This window comes from Pseudophryne corroboree, chromosome 7, assembly GCF_028390025.1.
Source record: "Pseudophryne corroboree isolate aPseCor3 chromosome 7, aPseCor3.hap2, whole genome shotgun sequence".
NCBI classification, from domain to species: Eukaryota; Metazoa; Chordata; class Amphibia; order Anura; family Myobatrachidae; genus Pseudophryne; species Pseudophryne corroboree.
Window position 1 is genome coordinate 369,332,934 of NC_086450.1, and position 25,685 is coordinate 369,358,618.

The window sequence follows — 25,685 nt, forward strand, 5'->3', positions numbered from 1 at the left end:
TTAAGAACCATTCTATGCTGTACCAGTTCTGTTTTATAAGCTTGAAGTTCCCTTCCCGTATATCTAAACGTGTCATCATACATTTCCGTGATATTATCTAACAAATTTGCGAGCGCCGATATGTATTTATAATTCAGCACTCCTCTAGCGGTGCGGGTGAAATCTAACGCGATTAAGAATTGAATCCCGGTGGATTCATTTATCAGATCAGAGGCCGGATGCTCTGTCTTCTCTATCAGGTGCCTTTTAACGACGTGCTCGTAATGGGTGTGAGTATAAGGAGCTTGGGCACCACGATGTATGTCTTTCATTTTATCATGTGTTACAGTCATTACTTCAGGCAATACTTTTCCAATATAACACAATCCTTCAGAGTTTGGGGCAAGCCACTTGTACGCCTTTCTCCCGCATATGAAATATGCATCATCGGGGAGAACATATGGGACGGAGAAGGACATAACCATATTACACACCTTCCAGGTGAAATCTCCTAACCCTAATTCTTCCATCTGCTTAATACACGTATCAGGTTGTACGATATGTGCACAGTATCCTGGTGATACTTCTCCAACTCTCGTAATCCTATTTCCTAAGGTGTACCTATACCTGAAAGATTTTCCTCTACTGGCTATGTGGCGTACAAGCTCTGTATCTGTAGGCATTCTATCTGCTCTATGCGAAAAGGTCATGGTGTGGTTACTCCATGACACTTCCCAATTTCCCGGCTTTCTGGGATTGGAGATGTTGAAACATAATAGGGACCTATCCACATGGTATTGGTGGAGCTTCAAACTAGGAGGGCTGGAGATATTAAACCTCCTGTCCACCGGTCTCCCACCATTTAACTCAAGTACCTCCCCTATCGTTAAAGGAAATGGTACTAGCCCTGATTTGCTATGACCTTGAGGTACTTGAGAGCATACCCAACAATCTGTTTTGTTTAACACATTACCCACTAAGGAGTGATAGTCACTCAATGGATGCCGGTCCATATGGATATTAAAACTGGATTGGCATTTCTTAATGCACCCATCTTCAATGACATTGTTACAGAGCCTACAGATACAGTTTTCTTCAGCTAACAATCCGTCACAATTTCTTCTATGGTCAATGCTATCGGATCGTTTTCTGATACTCGCCTTTGCTTGTTGGTTAGGTTGATCTTGGAAAACTACGCCTCCATCTTTATCATCAGAACCCATTCCAGAACCTCTATCGACCTCCATGGTACTCTCGCCGGAACAGACTGCTCTGGTCAACATCATGGTCAACAGGAAAATCCGGATCACAGTCTCTTGGGGCAAGTCCATCTTATAGGAGGAAACGGAGAAGAATGAGAAGGAGGAAAAATAAATTTGAGGGAGAGGGGATGGGAAGTGGAGAAAAACAATAAAAGGGAGTGGGGAGTCGACAACAGCTCTCGGTCTTCAAGGCTCAGGTGCCGCCTCAGTCCTCCTGGAACAGACACTCTAGTGATACAACCTCTACCATCTGTTCCTTATCACGGGACTTCTCTGGATCAGCAACCTTCTTGCAGTGGGATGAATGGACCCAAGTCTCTCTCTCAGCAACCTTCAATGCTGTAGTGCTAGTCAATAAGACCTGGTATGGTCCTTCCCATCTGTCAACAAGGCAACCTAAGCGTAGAAAATTCTGTATCATTACATAATCCCCAGGTTCAATGTCATGACAATTACTATCAGGTAGATCAGGAATCACCAACTTCAGACTATCATTTTGATTCCTTAACTGTTTACTCATGTTAATCAAGTACTTTACAGTTACTTCATTGTTACATTTCAAATCATCCTGAGGGTTAATCATGACATGCGGTTGTCGACCAAACAAGATTTCAAAGGGAGACAGATTAAGAGGGGACCTGGGAGTGGTTCTGATACTGTACAATACAATGGGTAAAGCTTCTGGCCATGTCAATCCTGTCTCTGCCATCACTTTACTCAATTTATTTTTAATAGTGCTGTTCACTCTTTCGACCTTCGCACTCGCCTGTGGACGGTACGGAGTGTGCAGCTTGCTATCAATTCCCATCAACTTACACATTCCTTGAAAGACATCACCTGTAAAATGGGTACCCCTATCGCTTTCGATTATTCTAGGGATACCATATCTACATACAAATTCCTGCACAATTTTCTTAGCAGTAAACATAGCGGTATTTGTAGCCGCAGGAAATGCTTCGACCCAATTTGAGAAAACATCTATACAAACAAGTACATATTTCAAATTCCGACAAGGGGGTAATTGTATAAAGTCAATTTGTATTACCTGGAAAGGGCCGCCGGCAGGTGGGATATGGGATGGTTCTGTAGGTATTGCCTTTCCAATATTCTTTCTCAAACAGGTAAGGCATGACATTGCTCTTTTACTCGCATGAGAGGAGAATCCTGGGGCGCACCAATAGGCTCTTACCAATTTGCACATCCCTTCCTTGCCTAGATGAGTCAGCCCGTGAGCTGCTTCAGCCAGACATGGAAGATATGCTCTGGGGGCCACTGGTTTACCATGTCCATCCGTCCAGAGTCCTGAGGACTCCTGGCCACATCCCTTTGCCTTCCAGACTGCCTTTTCCTGTGTGGAACACAAATTTTGCATTTCACACAACTTCTGTGTGTTAATGGTATTAAATACCATTAATTGTGTGGTGTCGGTCTGTATGGGGGTAGCAGCTGCTAACTTAGCAGCTTCGTCTGCTCGGCTGTTACCAAGTGATATCGGGTCTTGGCTATATGTGTGTGCTTTACATTTGATAACAGCCACTCTGTCGGGTTTCTGTATCGCTGTTAGAAGCCTTTTTATGTGAGCTGCATGCGCTACCGGTGTACCAGCTGCCGTCATGAAATTTCTGAGGCGCCATAGGGCTCCGAAATCATGGACTACCCCGAATGCGTATCTAGAATCGGTGTAGATATTGGCTGACTTACCCTTAGCCAATTCACATGCTCTGGTTAGGGCGACCAGTTCAGCAACCTGGGCTGAGTGAGGTGGGCCTAGTGGTTCCGCTTCTATGGTGTCTTGGTCATCTACGACTGCGTATCCAGTACACAAGTCTCCCGAGTCTGACTGTCTATGACAACTACCGTCCGTGTAGAACGTGAGTTCTGCATCTTCCAGTGGGTTGTCACTGATGTCAGGCCTTGCGGTAAAATTTTGGGTCAAATATTCCATACAATCATGTGTATCTTCCTTTGTATTAAATCCTCCTTCCCCATCACTCTCACCTTCCACCCTTTGTGCCTGACCAGGCACACCTGGGAGATACGTTGCAGGATTTAATGCACTGCATCTCCTTATGGTGATGTTTACGGGGGCCATTAGTGCCAATTCCCATCTTGTAAACCTCGCTGATGAGACGTGTCTGGTTTGGGCAGAATTCAATAAGGCTGATACTGCATGTGGCGTATGGATTGTGAGGTTGTGGCCTAGCACGACGTCTTCGCTTTTTGTCACTAGCAATGCTATCGCAGCAACGCTTCGCAAGCATGTGGGTAGGGATCGCGCTACCGTGTCTAGTTGAGCGCTGTAGTATGCAACTGGCCTGCTGGCATCACCGTGTTTTTGGGTTAGTACACCTGCCGCGCAACCAGCACTTTCTGTTCCGTATAGTTCAAAGGGTTTCCCATAGTCTGGCATACCTAGTGCTGGTGCCTGCGTTAGGCACTGTTTGAGTCTCTCAAATGCTGTTTCGGACTCGTCTGTATGCGAAATCCTATCAGGTTTGTTTGAGGAGACCATTTCCTGCAAAGGTAACGCCAAAATGGAAAACCCTGGGATCCAATTACGGCAATACCCACACATTCCTAAAAACGTTCTGATCTGTTGCTGGATTTGTGGCAGAGTCATGTCTCTAATTGCTTGGATTCTATCAGCGGTCAGGTGTCTCAGTCCTTGTGTTAGACAGTGTCCCAAATATTTTACCTTAGTTTGGCATAATTGTAACTTGTCTTTGGACACCTTGTGTCCTGTGTCTGAAAGATGAAACAGGAGCTGTTTCGTATCCTTCAGAGATGCTTCCAGTGAATCTGAACACAGTAATAAATCGTCCACATACTGTATCAATACTGATCCACTGTCTGGTTGGAAAGACTGTAAACAATCATGCAAAGCCTGAGAAAATATACTTGGACTATCTATGAAACCTTGGGGTAATCGAGTCCACGTGTATTGGACTCCTCTGTATGTAAATGCAAACAAATATTGGCTGTCAGGGTGCAGAGGTACCGAAAAGAAAGCGGAGCAGAGGTCAATAACAGTGAAAAATTTGGCAGTGGGAGGGATTTGCATTAGGATGACAGCTGGATTTGGCACTACGGGGAACTGACTCTCAACTATTTTGTTAATCCCCCTTAGATCCTGCACTAGTCTGTAACCCCTCCCCCCACTCTTTTTAACAGGGAAGATGGGACTATTGGCAGTGCTGGACGTTCTTACCAGAATGCCCTGTTGTAGCAAGCGCTCTATTACAGGGTAAACTCCTAACTCCACCTCTGGCTTCAGAGGGTACTGTGGGATTTTTGGAGCTATCCTACCATCTTTTACTTGTACAACTACTGGAGCTACGTTTGCCATTAATCCAGTGTCTTGTCCGTCTTTTGTCCAAAGTGACTCTGGTATCTGAGATGTCATCTCTTCTATTTGGGATGGATTCCTATTTGTCATAATGGTATGTGACATTAATTTTGATGGGGAGTCTAACATGTCTCGCACTTCCTGAGCGTGTTTCTCAGGTATGTCCAAGAATACACCTTCAGGAGTACAATAAATGACGCACCCCATTTTACACAGTAAGTCTCTTCCCAGGAGATTGGTTGGTGCCGATGCAGCCAGCAAAAAGGAATGCTTGGTATGCAAAGGCCCTATTGTAATCTTGGCTGGTTTGCTAACAGGGTAGTGCTGGACTACTCCTGTTACTCCCATGGCTGGAATTGTCCTACCAGTGGTCCTCATGCCCACTGTCGAATTTATCACTGACTTGGCCGCCCCTGTGTCTACAAGAAAGTTTAAAGTTTTACCAGCTACATTAATTGCGATCTCGGGTTCACTTCCAAGGTTGGCAATTAATTTTACTGGCTGCAGATTACAGGTATGGCCACACCCCTATTGGGTATGGTGACCTCCCTGAATCCCGCTGGCAGCAACTACTTGTGAGGGAGATAGTTGGGAACTACCAGAGGCATGCCAGTCTCTGTTTGGGGGATATCTTTTTGTTTCCCCTGTATGTGGCTCATAACTCCGTTTCTGCGGACCTTGCTCCCAATGTCGTGTGTCGTGTCGTTGTCTAGGGGGTTGGTATGAGTTTCGTGGATTCTTTACTCTACAATCTCGTGCCATGTGTCCCTGTTTGTGACAAGAATAACAAGTAACCATACTTGACTTACCCACAGGATTTGGTGATACAAACAAAGGCTGCCTTGTGGTCAGAGCCTGTATACTTACTGACATTAATTTATCACCTTGTTGTTCCCTGTGTCTGGTGATGTTTCTATCGTGATCAATAGCAGCCTCTCTCAAAGTAGCCACAGACAGACCTCGCCAACATGGTTGTGTGGTCTGTACCCTAGTCTTCAATGACTCTTTTAAACCATCCATCAGTACCGATACTGCTACTTCCCGATGGTTTGTGTCTGTTTTAATGTCCTCTATGCCTGTGTATTTTGCCATTTCTAATAATGCTCTGTGAAAATACTCTGCAGCTGTCTCTGACTCCTTCTGTTTAATGGAGAATATCTTATTCCATTTAGCTACTGCTGGGAAATACTCTTTTAGCTGCAAGTTTATTCTTTTCACATTATCTTGGTTGTACACATCTGTAAGAGGTACATCATGATCTAGTCCGCAATCAGCTAAAAATTGAGTTGCGTCGACATTTGAGGGTAAACATGCTCTCAGCAATATCTGCCAGTCTTTATTGTTGGGCTCTGCAGTGTTACCTAAGTCTCTGATGTATTTTTGACTGGCAACTAAGTCTTTTCTAGGGTCAGGAAATTCAGACACTATGGTCCTTAATTCCATTCGGGAAAATGGAGTGTACATGGCAATGTTCCTAATGGGAGTGGCTCCTGATGCGTCTGTTTTCCCATTTGGCACTGCTATTACTCTAACAGGTGTAATTCTAACAACCTCATTCTGTGTAGATTCTACAGGCTGTGGTGAAATAGTCTCAGCATAATGCATGGTGCCGTACTTACCAGTTGATACGACCTCACCTATCCCTCCGCTAGGGGCCTTTACTAATCTCGTGGGTGGAGCTGTGCCTACTGTGGTCTCTGCTATGGTGGCTGCTAGAGAGAGCGCTGAAATCGTTGCCGATTCGTCCTCTTGATCACACTCCTGAGGAAAGTTCAAAACAGGGTACAACTTGCACGGGTTAATACTTGTATGGGTTAATGGGTTAACATTATCATTAACATTTACACAGTTACTAAGTGATTTTGTGTTACACCTTAGTGCGTCTTTCTCCGCAATCAACTTCTCTCCTGATATGTATGGTGGCGGTGGGGCCGTGGCAATCAGTTTTCTGTTAGAGCCAGATCCCGCCGCCTGAGCCAAACCTCTCTGTATCTCACCTTCCTGTTGCCACAACTGTAAATAATCATAATGCTGGATTCGTCTCTTTGTTGATTTTATGAGACATATCCTCCTCCTTAAATTTTGTAACACTTCTGAGCTGAAGCTCCCTACTCTTGGGAATTTCTCCCCGTCATGTACAGTCATTCTCTCCCATTCATCACATAAAGTTTCTGTGTGACTTCCATATTTCTCACACATTATATACCTGGCCGACCCAATTGGTCGGACCACTGAATCAACCCGAACCGAGGTTGATCGCCCCCTACCTGAACAAGTGGCCCCCATAGTTCGAAAGTGTTGCTTTATTTAGCCAACCCTTTACGCAAAACCAAATGTCAACAATAGGCTGACGGTGGCGGTTTACCGAGTACCCCACTCACTCGCCCACGCCGACCAATACGACCTGATCACACCGATATGGTGCTGGCGTACTCGACCTAGGGCCCCTGCGACCTGAACCTCTATTTACTGGAACCTGCGAGGGTTATCCGAAGAACACTTACTCTTTCCAGTAACTATTGGTTGCTGGATAGTTCCTGAGTGAGCAGCAAACTTCCCTTAAAATAAAAAAATTACACAAATCACGTTAGAGTGTACAAATAGCGTTTGTGACCCCTTTACTCTAATGGTATTAGGTCAGATTACTAACTACTGTACACAATTACGTGCGGTCCAGTCGTTCAGTACACAAACAACTAAGCTTATGTACGGAAAGACCAATGGAATCGAAACTTACGACTGCGAATTCCTTCAGCCAGAGCTTATATGGCCTATATGGGTGTTGCACCAACCCTTTTCGGTGTTGTGCCTGTGAACTGTATAGCGGACTTCCTTGTCGGCTGTACCTGGACCTCCTGGTTTGTTATGACCTCCTGGTCTTGTTACAGTACGACCTCCTGGTCTTGTTACAGTATGACCTCCTGGTCTGCTATACTCTAATGCTCAAAATTGTATATTTAACCAGAGATGCCTCCCTAGCCACCGTGCACGTCACTTACACGCATGTACCTCACGAGTACTCGACTTTTCTTGTGGTTCAACCTTTAAAAATTGTAAAAACACTCACTCATCACATGTACACTTTTGTTTCTATTTCTGCGCAGAAATTTTTTCTTCAGATCAGGTGTGTTACCAATTAGGAGCAGGATCTGTTAATTAAAATTTCGGACACCCAAAAATAGACTTGCGTTATTTCTCGCCTCGCGTTACTTATCGCTTTGCGTTAAAAATCAACTTATCGTGACTTGAGCTACGTGGGCGTAACCGGACGCTCCGTTGCGTAACGTACGCTGCGTGCGTCGGCCTTTGGATTGCGTACGCAAGTCTTTGTTAGAGACACGTATACGCAAAGCAAAGATCCACCGTAACACAATTTATACTTTTATCAATGTAGATGATCCTTGATCATCTACCACACAACACACTGACTTCGCCTTATCTCCCAGGCAAAACTGTGTGTTTGTCTATCTTTTAACTATATTACCTTTACTCTTAAACTATGAAATAACGGCAAATCTCTTTTAGCACTTCTATCAACTATAAAACTGGCAGACAGGAGAGTGATATACGAAAATGAAAAAGAAAAAGAAATGCAGATATATATATATATGTGTGCGTGCGTGTGTACGCAAGACAGAAAAATAAACAGTTTTTTTTAAAAGACACTAGCGTTTTGTTCTTACCTCCGGTTCCCGGATTCCTTCAGCACTCTTTACCTAAGCGAAGCAGACGCTTATCCTGTCAGCACTACGAGGGATACAACCTCCCGCCCTTTGCTGAGGGATAATGTCTGCTGATCTACCTAGTGCAGATATGTGAAGGACGGGCGAGCCGCCAATTGATAAAGCTAAATATTTATCGTATATAAAACACTTTAAGAGGTCTAAGAACACTGTACGCTATCTACGTAAGAAGTACCGTAAGGGTACGCAAGTTGTGTAGCGATCGCTCAACCGTAGTCGAGACGCTCAAGCGTCACGTTCGCTTACGGCCCAGTGATCACAGGCAGGCACGCTATTGGCTGCCGACTAACGTAATGATTCGCTATAGCGTAGCGTACGCTCGGGACCACGAGGAGATCACCAGCGGTGCAGACGCTTACAACGTTAAACCTTTATATCTATACCTTTAACGATGAGATACACAGTATACCTTAGTGTAGAGACAGAGTGTAAGTGCAACCTGGTGTAACCTGATTAACTACAAAGCTGCTTGAGCGTCACCGACGCTCAGAGAATACTTAACCCTTATAAAGAATACACAGATACCTGGGCTTAGGGTCCAAAACCTATTATATGTATTATAACTATTATACTTGCAAAAGGAATCACAGTACAAATGATACACTACAATATAACATAAACCAACTAACCAGATAAACTACACAGGAAATACAATACAATACAATTAAAGGAAAATACGTGAGAAAGAGTAGAGAGAGAGAGAGAGAGATGGCTCACAGTAAGACAATATGATTACGGAGAAAACTTACGCATAAAGGGAAACGATCGCATGCGCCTCGATATCCAGCTCCCGATTATCAGCAATGAGAACCGTTGAAGAGAGTGAACTGGATACGGTCGGCCTGCCTATTTATGCCCCACACACAATACAATTCAATGGTCCCTACAATCTCATTGTTCATTGGACACAGGAATTCGGCTTCGCATTATAACAAAAGGTCATAGGTTGATTCATACAGGTGGGCTGTGACTATTTCCAACTGCTCAGGTGGGAGGGAAACTGGGTTTCCCGCCGCATGGGTAATAAAGTGCAAATAAAGTAAATGTTCATAAACTTCTTATGTCCATAACTATTCGCACGAGCGATTGATCTGCTTCAAACCAACACCGGAATATTTCTAATTTAAATATTCTTCCGATGGATACTAAACACCACTGTATTACTCCTGTCTGACCCTTCGTATCAAACAAAGAGGGATTCCTCTGTTCATAAACATTCTATATTAACCAAACTTTCAGAATCTATCAAAGGGACCATGATCTACAAATTACATTATTAGTGAAAATATGTAATGATTGAGTCGCACGCTACGATCGCATAAACTCTACCGTAAATACGCATACCATGCGCCTGCGGGTGCCCGCGACTGTGAGTATGCGCACGTACGGGAGAGCGTACGCATGCGCAGCACGGACCTGTGTGAGGTGCAAATATGGTAGTGTGCATAGAGATATTTTTCTGACTTTGACACTTTCAACAGGGTCAGGCCTCATATCCTTTCAATGCTTGGCATACTGCTGGTCTCACACGAGTTGGAGATTTCCTCGACTCTAGGAAAAAAACATTCACTTTTACTGAAGCACTAGCCAAATATGACATTAACCCTAACCATAGTTTCTACTTCTTTCAGGCTTCACACTATGTACATTCAGTCCTCTCCCATCTCAGCTCACCAGACTTTATAAACAGTCTAGACGCGCTTCTGCACTCTGGGACATGCTCCATTTCATCTCTATATGCCCGCATTCATGTAGAACATATCCCCACTACTGATCTGCCCCAAGTACAGACATGGTCCTCTCACATACCTTCTATGTCTCCAGAAGCCATAATGGACAGTTTCATAGCCTCCCTTAAACTTATCCCGGCTAGCCTGTACCAGGAAATGTCCTACAAGATATTACATAGGGCCTATATCTCCCTGAAGAGGAGTCATTTGATGGGTTTATCTGACTCGGCAAAATGCCTGAAATGCTCTGCGCCAGTCGCGGATCTCATGCACTGCTTTTGGCAATGTCCTCACATTCAGGCGTTTTGGGCTGAACTACAGACATATGGCGCCTCCGAGTTAGGTCTACACTTCCAATGCACTGTCCCTTGGGCTCTCTTTGGTCATACCCTAGATCAACCTGACCTTTCCCCCCAGTACACGAAATTGATAGTGATTCTCTCAGCGGAAGGCAGGAAAGCCATTCTCCAGCAATGGATCTCCGACACCCCTCCCACACTGCCACTGGCTACCTCTAGACTCCTCTTCCTATTCACAATGGACTGGCTGGAAACGTCTATAAATAAAGAATTACTAACTCCTGCGTTGTTTAAATGTTGGGGACGATTTATAAACAGATTGCCCACCCTGACAAAATTGGCTGTTAAACAAAGCTTTCAAAGCACCACGTGGTACGGACATCAACTCTTATCAGATGGCCCTTCCATTTCTCTTCCGTAATCATATAATCCTCTCCAAATCTTTGCTCCTCTGATTTTCCTCTCTCTAATGCTATGTCTCGCACTGCTGCCTCCCTTAGCCCTTCTCATCCCTTCCCTCTACTTCCTCTCTATGATCCTCCGTTGCCTACATATCTTCTCTCGCTCTGTTGATGTCTCCATGGATGGGTCGGCGGTCCCCTCGCCCTGGCAGGTACTGTTTTTCTGTTTTTCTTTTTTTTTTTTTTCTTTTACTCCTAGTTACACGTTCCCCACCGGGGGCAACGTATTGATATGTTATATGTTTTGGACTGTTTGGATTTCTGTTTCCGTATCAAATGGGTGATAGATAGCTCTGAGATTTGGCTTTTCCAAGACTTATATTACACTGTCATCTACAGTTCTTCTATTTTGTACTAGAAAATGTAAATATGAGGTTTTGCTTTAGACCCCGTTGTTCATATAACTAGTAGGTCTTGGACCTTATCAGTCTTTATCTTAGAATGGGTACTATGCTTATTCCTGACATTGATTGTAATATTTTCTGGACCTCAATAAAATATATATTGAAAAAAAAATAATAACAAGTCCCTTACAGTGTTTCTGTGTTGTCCTGCATCAGACCATTGGTAGTGTCCCGTGCACCAGCCATCAGTCATTCCAGTGACCAGTCACAGTGGTATCATCTGCTGCCATATGTCAAGTGCTGCTGTATAATGATAACAAGTCCCTTACAGTGTTGCTGTGTTGTCCTGCATCAGACCATTGGTAGTGTCCTGTGCATCAGACATCAGTCATTCCAGTGACCAGTCACAGTGGTATCCTCTTGTCAAAGTCAGAAAAATATCCCTATACACGCTGCCATATTTGCACCTCACGCTGGTCCGCGCTGCGCATGCGTGCGCTTTCCCGTGATAGCGCATACCCGCTGATGCGTGCACCCGCTCGCATCGGTATGCGTATTTACGGTAAGGAGTATGTAGTCGTAGCGTGCGACCCAATCGTTACATATTTTCACAATTAATGTAGTTTGTAGACCATGGTCCCTTTGATAGATTCTGAAAGTTTGGTTAATATAGAATGTCCCTGAACGGAGGAATCCCTCTTTGTATTGTAGGAAGGGTCTAACAGGAATCATACAGCAGTGTTTGGTACCCATCGGAAGGGTATTTAAATAGCAATATTCCGGTGTTGGTTTGGAGCGTATTAATCGCTCGTGCGAATAGTTATGGACATAAGAAGTTATGTCCATTTATTATTATTTGTTCTTACTTAGTCATGCACCTGAACAGTGGAGACAGGTATCAGTGGGTCTCAAATGGCTCTTTGACCTCAGAGATCCCCCAAACAATAGTTTGCATGTTGGGAGGGCCTCATAACTTTACATGCATAAGGTAAGCACCGGAATAGAAATTGAAGATCAATTGTACTCCAAATCAGTATCTTTCCCGCAGACAGAGTACAATAGTCTTTAATTACACTGAGCTTTGAGACTCAATGAGGAGGGCCAACACCTGTGTTTACAAATGGGGCTGGATTTGTATACAGGAGAATGAGGGCTGAGATGTCATTGTCTCAACTGAAAGTGGACATCATGAATATAGAACAGAACCCAGACAGGATTCTGTTTTGTATTCGCCAAACAATAGCTCTCCAGAAGACAGGAATGTGTTGGTTATCACCCATGGTTTTGCATAACCAAGACCACTGACAGCCCACCTGTATGAATCAACCTATGACCTTTGTTATAATGCGAAGCCGAATTCCTGCGTCCAATGGACAATGAGATTGTAGGGACCATTAGATTGCATTGTGTGAGTAGCATAAAAGACGGGCCTGTGGCATCCAGCTTCCACTTCTCATCAAACGGTTCTCATTGCTGATAATCGGGAAGCTGGCTGTCCAGAAGCGCTTGCGATCGTTACCCTTGTGCGTAAGTTTCTCTCCGTAATCATTGTCTTTCTGTGAGCCATTTCTCTCATCTCTCTCCCTATTTCTCTCATCTCTCTCCCTATTTCTCTCTCTCTCTCTCTCTCCGTCTCTCTCCATCTCTCTCTCTCTCTCTCCGTCTCTCTCTCTCTCTCCCTTCTCTTTTCTCCCATATCTCCCCTTGACTAGTATTGTATTGTATTGTATTGTATTAGATTGGTATTGTATTGTATTTCTAGTGTAGCTATTTTGGTTAGGAAGTCTCTGTTATATTGTAGTGTATCATTTGTACTGTGATTCTTTTTGCAAGTATAATAGTTATAATACAGATAATAGGCTTTGGACCCTAAACCAGTATCTGTGTATTTCCTATAGTTTTAAGTGTTCACTTGAGCGTCGGTGACGCTCAAGCAGCTTTGTAGTTAGTCAGGTTACACAAGGTTGCACTTACACCCTGTATTCACATTAAGGTATTCTGTGTATTTCATTGATAAAAGGTTTAGACATAAAGGTATAGCGTTGTGAGCGTCTGCGCCGCTGGTGATCTCCTCGTGGTCTCGAGCGTCCGCTACGCCGTAGCAAATCATTACTCTAGTCATCGCCAATAACGTGTTGTCCTGTGATCACTGGGCCGTGAGCGAACGTGACGCTTGAGCGTCTCGCCTTCGGCTGAGCGATCGTTACGCAACCAGCGTACCCTTACGGTACTTCTTAAGTAAACAGCGTACAGTGTTCTTAGACCTCATAAAGGGTTGTTTATACGATAAAGCAATCCAGCAGGCTTTGTCAATTGGGGGCCGTCCAGTCCTTCACATATCTGCACTAGGTAGATCAGCAGACATTATCCCTCAGCAAAGGGCGGGAGGTTGTCTCGCAGTGCTGATGGGATAAGCGTCTGCTTCGCTTAGGTAAAGGGTGCTGAAGGAATCCGGGAACCGGAGGTAAGAACAAAACGCTAGTGTTTTTTAAAACTGTTTATTTTTCTTCTGTCTTGCGTATATACGCACGCATACATATATATATCTGCATTTCTTTTCCATCTGTGTATTTCATTTTTCGTATATCACTATCCTGTTTGCCAGTTTTATAGTTGATAGAAAAGTGCCAAAAGAGATTTGCTGTTATTTCATAGTTTAAGAATAGAGGTAATAGTTAAAGTATAGACCAACACACGGTTTGCCTGGGAGATAAGGCGAAGTCAGTGTGGTGTGTGGTAGATGATCAGGGATCATCTACATTGATAAAAGTATAAATTGTGTTACGGTGGATCTTTGCTTTGCGTACACGTGTCCCTAACTGAGACTTGCGTACGCAATCCAAAGGCCGACGCACGCAGTGTACATTACGCAACGGAGCGTCTGTGTACGCCCACGTAACTCAAACCACAAGTTGACTTTAACAGGCGATAAATAGCGCAACGCGGTAAATAGCGCAACGCGGTAAATAGCGCAAGGCGATAAATAGCACAAATTGATTTCAGCTTTCCAAAAACTTAGTTTAAATACCTTACTTTACTGTAATACCTCTGGGGAGAGCTATCAGACTACGGGAAATGATTTTTCTGATCAGAAAACTATAAGAATGATATTGGTTTGAAAACGGTATGAGTGTATTGAATCCCGCTTTGTGAACTTTGTGATCTATGTGGAACGTGATGAGCACGATCTGAGTGAAAACGTGCAACAGAGTGTGATAAAGTTTTCGTTCTCTGGCTGTTTTGGAGCACAGTAGGGAGACTCCAATGATCCTACCATTTATGGGCAACAAGTGTCTATAAGTGGTACGATTGGACCGCACGGTTGTATGTGTGACCAATAACGCAACGTGATATGAGGTCGTATATCCATGCGTAAATCTTGCCCTCATACGTGTTGTAGGGAGCACATGCAAGCGTGATTTGTGTAAAGAAAAATGGAAAAGGGAATTTTCTCAGGAAAATCTCTAAAAATAGGGCCTGCAACGGCTACACGTGTCTGCTAGAAGGCGGACCGGAGATACCCGGAGCAGAAGAAGTTCAGTGGAAGAGCTTTAAGGATTTCCAACGAAGTTCTGTGTTTGGTGCATTTTAGGAAGTTTTTCTGTGTTAAAAAGGTCCACAATGGCAGCCAAGTGCACAATACAGAGACGGTCGGAGGTCAGGATTCAGACTCCAGAGGCTTGCAGACCCCGAGGGTCTGCTCGGTTAGTAATGTGGGGGAAATATGGTCCCCACTCTGAGACCTTTTGTGATGAATGGACACGAATGACTGCGGGGGATAAGGTACCATTTCCCGGGATAGGTAGTTTTGACTCAGAAGTGTTGCATAATTTAAGGAGAAGGATATGTCTCATTAAATCAGCAAAGAGACGAATCAAGCATTATGATTGTTTACAGATATGGCAACAGGAGGGTGAAATGCAAAGAAATGTAACTTACTTACCTAACTTTCATCTTGAGAGGAGAGAGATGGCAATGGAGGGGATTGTGGTTGCGGAGAAAAGCACAAGGGTGAACAATAAAAACGCTCTTAGCAACTGTAGTATAGATGATAAGAATAAGTGTAATAAATGTAACAAAGATAATTGTAATACTGTTGAATGTACAACTATTAACCCATGCAAGTCGCACCCCATGTTAAACTTTCCTCAGGAACACCAACCAGAAAGTGAACCCAGAACGATGTCGGCACCTCTTCCAGAAGCCATCACACAAGACGTCCAGGTGGACGCGACCCAGTCGGTAAAAACTGTAATCAAACCCCCTAACGGAGGGTCAGGTGAGGTCGTGTCCACAGGTACGTACAATGTTTTATATCACGCACAAACAAATGTACCCCATATTATAAGACCAAAACAAGGTGATGTAATTGGGTTTAGTCCTGTCAGGGTGATCACAGTCCCCAATGGGAAGACTGGCGATCAGGGAACCATTCCCGTCAAGGACAGTGCAATGCGCCATCCCTGGTCCCGGACAGAATTGAGATCAATCATATCTGATTACCCAGATCCTAGGAAAGATCTAACTGTATGATCAAAGATTCACAGAAGGTATATCAACTCCCTAGACAACGACATAATCATGGTATCCAAGGAATCAGGTAGGTACAGGGAAAGCGGTTGATGGTGATGAGCATCCAAGCGTTTGAGGAGGCATCAAATCAGCCAAGACCCCAGTTCACTGACACTTGGAGAAAGCCAAGGATCTGTTACCACTGTAGAAGAGAAGGGCATTATGCCAACAACTGTAATAACCCACATAAAGTTAGACCCCCTAGACCAAGAAATGAGCAAAATTACAACACACACCATTATAATCAGAGATCAGATAGGAGGAATTTTGAGCCACACCCATGATAGGTAGTCAAGAAAGGTGATCATACGACGGATGGTAAGCCTGAGGTAACGGTTAATAAAGTGGGAGGTCATTCACTGAAGACACAGGAATGACCAGGTGAAAAGTTGTAAATGTATTTGTGAAAAATGTTTTTTTTCTCTCTCTCTCTATCCCCATCTCTGACTAGTAGCGGTAAGAATTCACACATTGCATATCCACTTGGTCCTTGCAGAAGTCTACCAAACCCCAGCATGACCTCCGCCACAATGTATTTCTGGCCAGATACAGACAGTGGAGTAATGCAGGTGCTGGTGGGGAGGGACTGCTCAAGGAGACCATTAGACACATAGATATGACAGCCTAATAAGTCTGACAATGTTTTTCTAATGCTAACAATGTTTTCTTAATGTTGACAATGTTTAAAAATGCTTTGTTTCTCTTTTCTTATTGATGGTTATTGTCGAGTTATGTAATGTATATATGCACATGAATTGTTCTCTATCTCTTTTGTTTTTTTTTGTTGTCTCTCTCTTCCCACTCATGTTTCCATGGTTTAAAGATGCTATGTCACCCCTCAGTTGGACCAATGGTAATGCCAGATTTTTGCTCCTTACAGAAAGATCGTCGGTTGGGAAGGAATATTGCATCACCAGAATGTTCGTTTGGAAGACTGAGAGACAGCACCTTTGAGAGGACAGCAGAACAAGAAGAACAACAAGACGAGAGAACTTATTATCGTAACGAGTTCTCTCCCCCTCAAACTGATTTTCTTATACCCCCATTACAAATTTCTTCTTTTCTCCTCCTGTAAGATGGACTTGCCCCAAGAGACTGTGATATGGATTTTCCCGTTAACCATGATGTTGACCAGAGCAGTCTGTTTCGGTGAGAGTACCAGTGAGGTCGAGAAAGGATCCAGAAAGGTTCTGATGACTGAGACGGAGGTGTAAATTTCCAATAGCAACTCAATCACCAAGCAAAGGCGAGTACCGGGCACGATCTAACAACCATGTTATCTGTAAACATTTTCTTTGAAGGATTGTTAGTTCAAAAAGAAAACTGTATCTGTAGGCTCGGTAGCAATAATGCCAATCCAGTTTTAATAACCATATGGACCGGCATCCATTGAGTGACTATCACTCCTTAGTGGGTAGCGTGTTAAATGAGACAGATTGTTGGGTATGCTCTCAAGTACCTCAGGGTAATAGCAAATCAGGGCTAGTACCATTTCCTTTAACGTTAGGGGAGGTACTTGAGCTAAGTGGTGGGAGACCGGTGGACAGGAGGTTTAATATCTCCAGCCCTCCTAGCTTGAAGCTCCACAAATACCATGTGGATAGGTCCCTCTTATGTTTCAACATCTCCAATCCCCGAAAGCCGGGAAATTGGGAAGTGTCATGGAGTAACCACACCATGACCTTTTCACACAGAGCAGATAGAATGCCTACAGATACAGAGCTTGTACGCCACATAGCCAGTAGAGGAAAATCTTTCCGGTATAGATACACCCTAGGAAATAGAATTACTAGAGTTGGAGAAGTATCACCAGGATACTGTGCACATATCGTACAGTCTGATACGTGCATTAAGCAGATGGAAGAATTAGGATCAGGAGATTTCACCTGGAAGGTGTGTAATATGGTAATGTCCTTCTCCGTCCCTTATGTTCTCCCCGATGATGCATATTTCATATGCGGGAGAAAGGCGTACAAGTGGCTTGCCCCAAACTCTGAAGGATTGTGTTATATTGGAAAAGTATTGCCTGAAGTGATGACTGTTACACATGACAAAATGAAGGACATACACCGTGGTGCCCAAGCTCCTTATACTCACACTCATTACGAGCACCGAGTTAAAAGACAACTGTCAGAAAGGTTAGAGCATCCGGCCTCTGATCTTATCCATGAATCCACCGGGATTCAGGTTCTGGTAGCGTTAGATTTCACTCGCACCGCTCGGGGAGTGATGAATTATAGATACATTTCCGCACTCGCCAATTTGTTAGATAATATCACTGAAATGTATGATGACACGTTCAGATACACTGGAAGAGAACTTCAAGCTTATAAAACAGAACTAGTTCAGCATAGGATGGTTCTTAATTATCTTACAGCAGTAACAGGCGGATATTGTGTTACATTGGCAACACAGTACGGTATAAAGTGTTGCACGTATATCACAAATAGCACCGAGGATCCGGTAGAGGTCATAGACCAAAAGATGGACGATATTCTCCAATTAAAGTGGGAATTTCGCCGAAAACACAGTCTCACCCTTGCTGCTGTAGGTAATGAGCTGACTAGTTGGGTGTCATGGTTGAACCCGCGAAATTGGTTCTCCGGTTTGGGAGACTGGGCTCAAGGAGTCATAATGGATGTTGGAAAGTTTCTCCTATGTATCTTAGGTGTTGTTATATCTATTGGATTGATATTTAGATGCGGGCAGGCTTTAATGAGGTGCAAACAAAGTACAAGAGTGATGAGCTTGAGGAGTGAGGAAACTGTAATTAACCTGGATTTGATTTATGACCCAATGATAGAAACCATGATGTGATGAAAATGCGATTATAAGGTCCGTTTCTTTCACCTGTTTTTCTGCTTTTTCTCCAAGATACAAAGACCCCCTTGGACGAGGAAGTTGACGAGACGCTATACAGACAACAGACAAGCACCAAAGATGAAGTTTTGACAACCTATGATATGGACACTTGATGAACTTTGCCATGGATCCCCAGTTTCCCTAGTATTTTTAAACTCACGCTAGCCCAACATTTTTGTAAATCTGATGGCACTGACAAAGCTATTTGCTCATGCCCAAGGAGCAATACAGCGCAAAGAAGACGACTCTCAACAGATACCGAACAAAACTTCAACAACAGATGTACATTTCCCTGACATAGAATACCACCGCATTTACCGTAATTATGTCTTTTCTTCATTTCTACAACCCTCAGGTAATAACACACATAGTATAGGGAATACAGGCACAGATATCAGCAATCACATATTCCCCCATTCATGTATCATCAACTAAAATGTGCTCCCCATTCTGTTCAAAAGCCGAAAAGAGCTCGGTAAAGTTTGACAGCCCATCCACAGACCTGTACCACGGGATAAGAAGGAATTCAAATGTATACTTCGCAATACCTCGAAGCTTGATTTACCACACGTACGGCACGATGATACATGACCCTCCAAACATGGACTCATACACACATACTTCTGCTATCTCACTAGGTCATACCCTCTTCACACCTACTCCTCTCTTCTTCCTTACCCAACCATGGAAATGAATTAACCCCTGACTTATATTTTTCTCCTTTTTGAAATGTTTTGAAGGTGGCAGTTATTATTGACTGCCAAAGGGTGGACTGTCAAAGTCAGAAAAATATCCCTATACACGCTGCCATATTTGCACCTCACGCTGGTCCGCGCTGCGCATGCGTGCGCTTTCCCGTGATAGCGCATACCCGCTGATGCGTGCACCCGCTCGCATCGGTATGCGTATTTACGGTAAGTAGTATGTAGTCGTAGCGTGCGACCCAATCGTTACATATTTTCACAATTAATGTAGTTTGTAGACCATGGTCCCTTTGATAGATTCTGAAAGTTTGGTTAATATAGAATGTCCCTGAACGGAGGAATCCCTCTTTGTATTGTAGGAAGGGTCTAACAGGAATCATACAGCAGTGTTTGGTACCCATCGGAAGGGTATTTAAATAGCAATATTCCGGTGTTGGTTTGGAGCGTATTAATCGCTCGTGCGAATAGTTATGGACATAAGAAGTTATGTCCATTTATTATTATTTGTTCTTACTTAGTCATGCACCTGAACAGTGGAGACAGGTATCAGTGGGTCTCAAATGGCTCTTTGACCTCAGAGATCCCCCAAACAATAGTTTGCATGTTGGGAGGGCCTCATAACTTTACATGCATAAGGTAAGCACCGGAATAGAAATTGAAGATCAATTGTACTCCAAATCAGTATCTTTCCCGCAGACAGAGTACAATAGTCTTTAATTACACTGAGCTTTGAGACTCAATGAGGAGGGCCAACACCTGTGTTTACAAATGGGGCTGGATTTGTATACAGGAGAATGAGGGCTGAGATGTCATTGTCTCAACTGAAAGTGGACATCATGAATATAGAACAGAACCCAGACAGGATTCTGTTTTGTATTCGCCAAACAATAGCTCTCCAGAAGACAGGAATGTGTTGGTTATCACCCATGGTTTTGCATAACCAAGACCACTGACAGCCCACCTGTATGAATCAACCTATGACCTTTGTTATAATGCGAAGCCGAATTCCTGCGTCCAATGGACAATGAGATTGTAGGGACCATTAGATTGCATTGTGTGAGTAGCATAAAAGACGGGCCTGTGGCATCCAGCTTCCACTTCTCATCAAACGGTTCTCATTGCTGATAATCGGGAAGCTGGCTGTCCGGAAGCGCTTGCGATCGTTACCCTTGTGCGTAAGTTTCTCTCCGTAATCATTGTCTTTCTGTGAGCCATTTCTCTCATCTCTCTCCCTATTTCTCTCATCTCTCTCCCTATTTCTCTCTCTCTCTCTCTCTCTCCGTCTCTCTCCATCTCTCTCTCTCTCTCTCCGTCTCTCTCTCTCTCTCCCTTCTCTTTTCTCCCATATCTCCCCTTGACTAGTATTGTATTGTATTGTATTAGATTGGTATTGTATTGTATTTCTAGTGTAGCTATTTTGGTTAGGAAGTCTCTGTTATATTGTAGTGTATCATTTGTACTGTGATTCTTTTTGCAAGTATAATAGTTATAATACAGATAATAGGCTTTGGACCCTAAACCAGTATCTGTGTATTTCCTATAGTTTTAAGTGTTCACTTGAGCGTCGGTGACGCTCAAGCAGCTTTGTAGTTAGTCAGGTTACACAAGGTTGCACTTACACCCTGTATTCACATTAAGGTATTCTGTGTATTTCATTGATAAAAGGTTTAGACATAAAGGTATAGCGTTGTGAGCGTCTGCGCCGCTGGTGATCTCCTCGTGGTCTCGAGCGTCCGCTACGCCGTAGCAAATCATTACTCTAGTCATCGCCAATAACGTGTTGTCCTGTGATCACTGGGCCGTGAGCGAACGTGACGCTTGAGCGTCTCGCCTTCGGCTGAGCGATCGTTACGCAACCAGCGTACCCTTACGGTACTTCTTAAGTAAACAGCGTACAGTGTTCTTAGACCTCATAAAGGGTTGTTTATACGATAAAGCAATCCAGCAGGCTTTGTCACTCTGCTGCCATATGTCCAGTGCTCCTGTGCCGCATATTGGCCCTCATTCCGAGTTGTTCGCTCGCAAGCGGATTTTAGCAGATTTGCTCATGCTAAGCCGCCGCCTACTGGGAGTGAATCTTAGCATCTTAAAATTGCGACCGAAGTAATCGCAATATTGCGATTACACACCTCGTAGCAGTTTCTGAGTAGCTTCAGACTTACTCGGCATCTGCGATCAGTTCAGTGCTTGTCGTTCCTGGTTTGACGTCACAAACACACCCAGCGTTCGCCCAGACACTCCCCCGTTTCTCCGGCCACTCCTGCGTTTTTTCCGGAAACGGTAGCGTTTTTTCCCACACGCCCATAAAACGGCCTGTTTCCGCCCAGTAACACCCATTTCCTGTCAATCACATTACGATCGCCAGAACGATGAAAAAGCCGTGAGTAAAATGACTAAGTGCATAGCAAATTTACTTGGCGCAGTCGCAGTGCGGACATTGCGCATGCGCATTAAGCGGAAAATCGCTGCGATGCGAAGATTTTTTCCGAGCGAACAACTCGGAATGAGGGCCATTGTGTTATATATATATATATATATATATAAATAATGGAGAACAAAAATTTGCAGGATAAAATAGGGAAAGATCAAGAACCACTTCCTCCTAGTGCTGAAGTTGCTGCCACTAGTCATGACATAGACAAAGAAATGCCATCAATGTCGTCTGCCAAGGCCGATGGCCAATGTGATAGTAGAGGGCATGTAAAATCCAAAAAGCCAAAGTTTGGTAAAAAAGACCCACAAAAAGAAATTTAAATGGTCTGAGAAGAAACGTAAACTTGACAATATGCCATTTACGACACGGAGTGGCAAGGAACGGCTAAGGCCCTGGCCTATGTTCATGACTAGTGGTTCAGCTTCACATGATGATGGAAGCCCTCATCCTCCCGCTAGAAAAATGAAGAGTTAAGCTGGAAAAAGCAAAGAAAAGAACTGTACATTCTGAGATGGTATCACAAATCCCCAAGGAAAGTCCAAGTGTGGAACTTCCCAACACTGGATGGGAAGAGGTGGCTCCTTCCAGCATTTGCACGCCGCCTGCAAGTGCTGTAAGGAGCACCCACAGTCCAGTTTCAGATATTCAAATTGAAGATGTCACTGTTGAAGTACACCAGGATGAGGATATGGGTATTGCTGGCGCTGAGGAGGAATATGGCGATGAGGATTCTGATGGTGATGTGGTTTGTTTAAATGAGGCACCGGGGGAGACACCTGTTGTCCGTGGGATGAAGAAGCCCATTGTGATGCCTGGGCAAAATACCAAAAATGCCACCTCTTTGATGTGGTATTATTTCTCCACAAATCCGGACAAGAGGTGTCAAGCCGTGTGTTGCGTCTGTCAATCTGTAATAAGTAGGGGTAAGGATATTAACCACCTAGGAACATCCTCCCTTATACATTTCCTGCAGCGCATTCATCAGAAGTCAATGTCAAGTTGTGAAACTTTAGGTAAGAGCGTAAGCAGCACAATGACACCTAAATCCCTTCTTCCTCTTGTACCCAAGCTCCTGCAAGCCACACCACCAACTCCCTCAACATCAACTTCCTCCTCAGCCATGAACATCAGTAGTCCTGCTGGCCATGTCCCTGGCAAGACTGACGAGTCCTCTCCTAACTGGAATTCCTCGGGAGGATCTTTGAGTGGTATGCCTACTGCTGCTGTTACTGCTGTTGCTGCCGCTGCTGTTGTTGCTGCTGGGAGTAGATCGTCATCCCAGAGGGGAAGTCGGAAGACAACTTGTACTACTTCAACTAAGCAATTGACTATCCAACAGTCCTTTGTGAGGAAGATGAAATATGACAGCAGTCATCTTGTTGCAAAGAAGATAACTGAGGCCTTGACACTTATGTTGGTGTTAGACGTGCGTCCGGTATCCGCCACTAGTGCAGTAGGATTTAGACAATTGATGGAGGTATTGTGTCCCCGGTACCAAATCCCATCTAGGTTCCACTTCACTAGGCAGGCGATACCGAGAATGTATCCAAAACCAAAACACAAAAGGGTGGTTTTGGCAAAGCCAAGCCAAAACGAAAACACGAAAGTGGAATTATAACCAAAACACGAAAAGTGCCAGCCGCACATCTCTTGTTGAAACTCACCCCTCCCCGGCGTCTATTAAATAAAGGGACTGTGCGGGCCTTAGGCGTGCACCACAAAAAGGGGTGTGGTATCAAAAAGAAAGGGGCGTGGTCACACAATAGTGTCTCCAATTCACATTATGCTACACAGTAGCACAATCTTATACACATTACACCACATTACTCATGTTATGACAAACAGTAGTGCCCCTTATACACAATGCCCACAGCAGTAGTGCCCCATATGCAGAGCTTATAGTAGTGGTGCCCCTTATGACCCCAGGAGTGATGCCCCTTATGCAGTGCCCTCATTAGTAATGCCTCCTGTACTAGTGCTCCCAGTAGTAATGCTCCCTGTAGTAGAGCAGCTGGTGGTAATACCCCCATTAGTAGTGCCCCAGTATTAATGCCCATTTGGTAATGCCCTCTGTAGTAGTGCCACTAGCAATGCCCCTTCAGTTTTGCCCCTTTGGTAGTGCCCCTAGTAATGCCCCCTGTAGTATTGCCCCATTGGTAGTGCCCCCTTTAGTATTGCCCTTTGGTAGTGCCCCTAGTATTGTCCCCTTGGTAGTGGTCCTGTAGTATTGCCACTTTGGTAGTGCCCCTTACACACACATACACACAAAACCACAAAAAAAAACAATACTTACCAAAAACTCTGCTTCTGCCTCTGACCACTGCCTTCCATCCGCTCCAGCCGCCCGCTCTTCGGAACTATGGGAGAGACATCATGCGGGACTCGGGAGCCGGAAGCTGGAGCTCAGTAGTGAGCTCCTGCCTCCAGCTGCAGTTGTGGGGAAGGAGGTGGGCGCCCGCTGGCATTTCCCTGCGGCGCCGGACTGACATCGGGTTAGGTGAGCCGGGGAAGGTGGAACTGCATTCCGTCTCCAAATGGAACTGATGGAACGCAGTTCCGCCTCGTTCCGGCTCACTTTAATGCCTGAGTAAGACTATTGGGGGCTGTATGCCATTTCAGGATCTCAGTATGGCGTACAGCTTTACACACAAGTTCCAAAAAAATGCTTTTTAGAAACTTGATGAATTAGAAACTATCACTGCAGAATTGTAACCAGGAGATATAGGTGATATCTCTAGGATAGGTCATTGGTGGGTTACCCATTGATTGTCAACATCGATGGTACCATTGATTGGTAACCTTGATGGTGTGAAACCATCTACAAGGGAACCATTGATGGTTTTACCCACAAATGGTCATCACTCCTTTACAATTCAGTAGACTGTGGGCCAATGAGAGGCCAGAGAGAAGAGCTTCACAGGAGTGTTGAGGGCGGAACTAAGCTCCGTGTCCTGGCACTTTATAAAAAATATATATATATATATATATTTGTTGCTTGTGCATCATCGATGGTGGGAAACCATCTGGTTCTCCCCCATCGATGACTAAAAGAATTCAACATCGGTCACAGACCATTGATGATTTTGAATCATTGATGGTCGATGGCCATCCCTAGATATCTCCTGCGTTACTAGTTTAATGAATGTCTCCCTTACTTACAATTTATAATGTGAAGGGAACAGTTTGTAAAAATCCTTAATTAAGTTATGATGAACAGGCCCATATGCGTTTCTAATGTTCTCAGGGAATAATGTTTTCAAATGTTTGATTTTAGAGCTACTGTATAGTTGCCAGCCCATGAATAATGCATAATTACCATGTAGCAAATACAGTACTTCAGACATATGCAGGCTCAATCATCACAGTAAGCCACTTACCAGATTCTCTCTCTGGTGCGATGATCCACAGGCACACACAGCAGACTGCATGTAGTGGCTGCTGGCCAGACTGTGGAGAAGGGGGGTTTCCAAGCAACTGGAAACCCCCTTGCATTTCCCTATAATACTTCATAACTATAACTATTTAAAACTCTGTTCAGAACTTAACAATTTTGCGCCACTAGGCTACATTTGCAGACCTGCCTGCCTCTCCCATTGCCAACCTAAATGCCAATATAGGTCTACTGTATAGAGCCTACGGCTGGGAGCCTATGTGGCCTTACCACAAAACCAGTAATCTTCTGAACTGATTTTTATTAGACTGTATTACGGTAATATGTGGCATAAACCTTCCCTCTGTAGGACTAACATGTCCCTCCTCTTTGTTTTCTTTGATTTCAATCCTTTTTTCAAACTTGTGCAAAGCTTTAAAGCAAAAAGAGTAAAAAGTAACATGAAAATATTCTTAACATTAGGCAATATTAGATAATGTTACTAACAGCATTGCTCCCTACCTTGAACACATTTTAGAGTTTAAAAACATATCCAAGATTTAATTATCACTCATCACA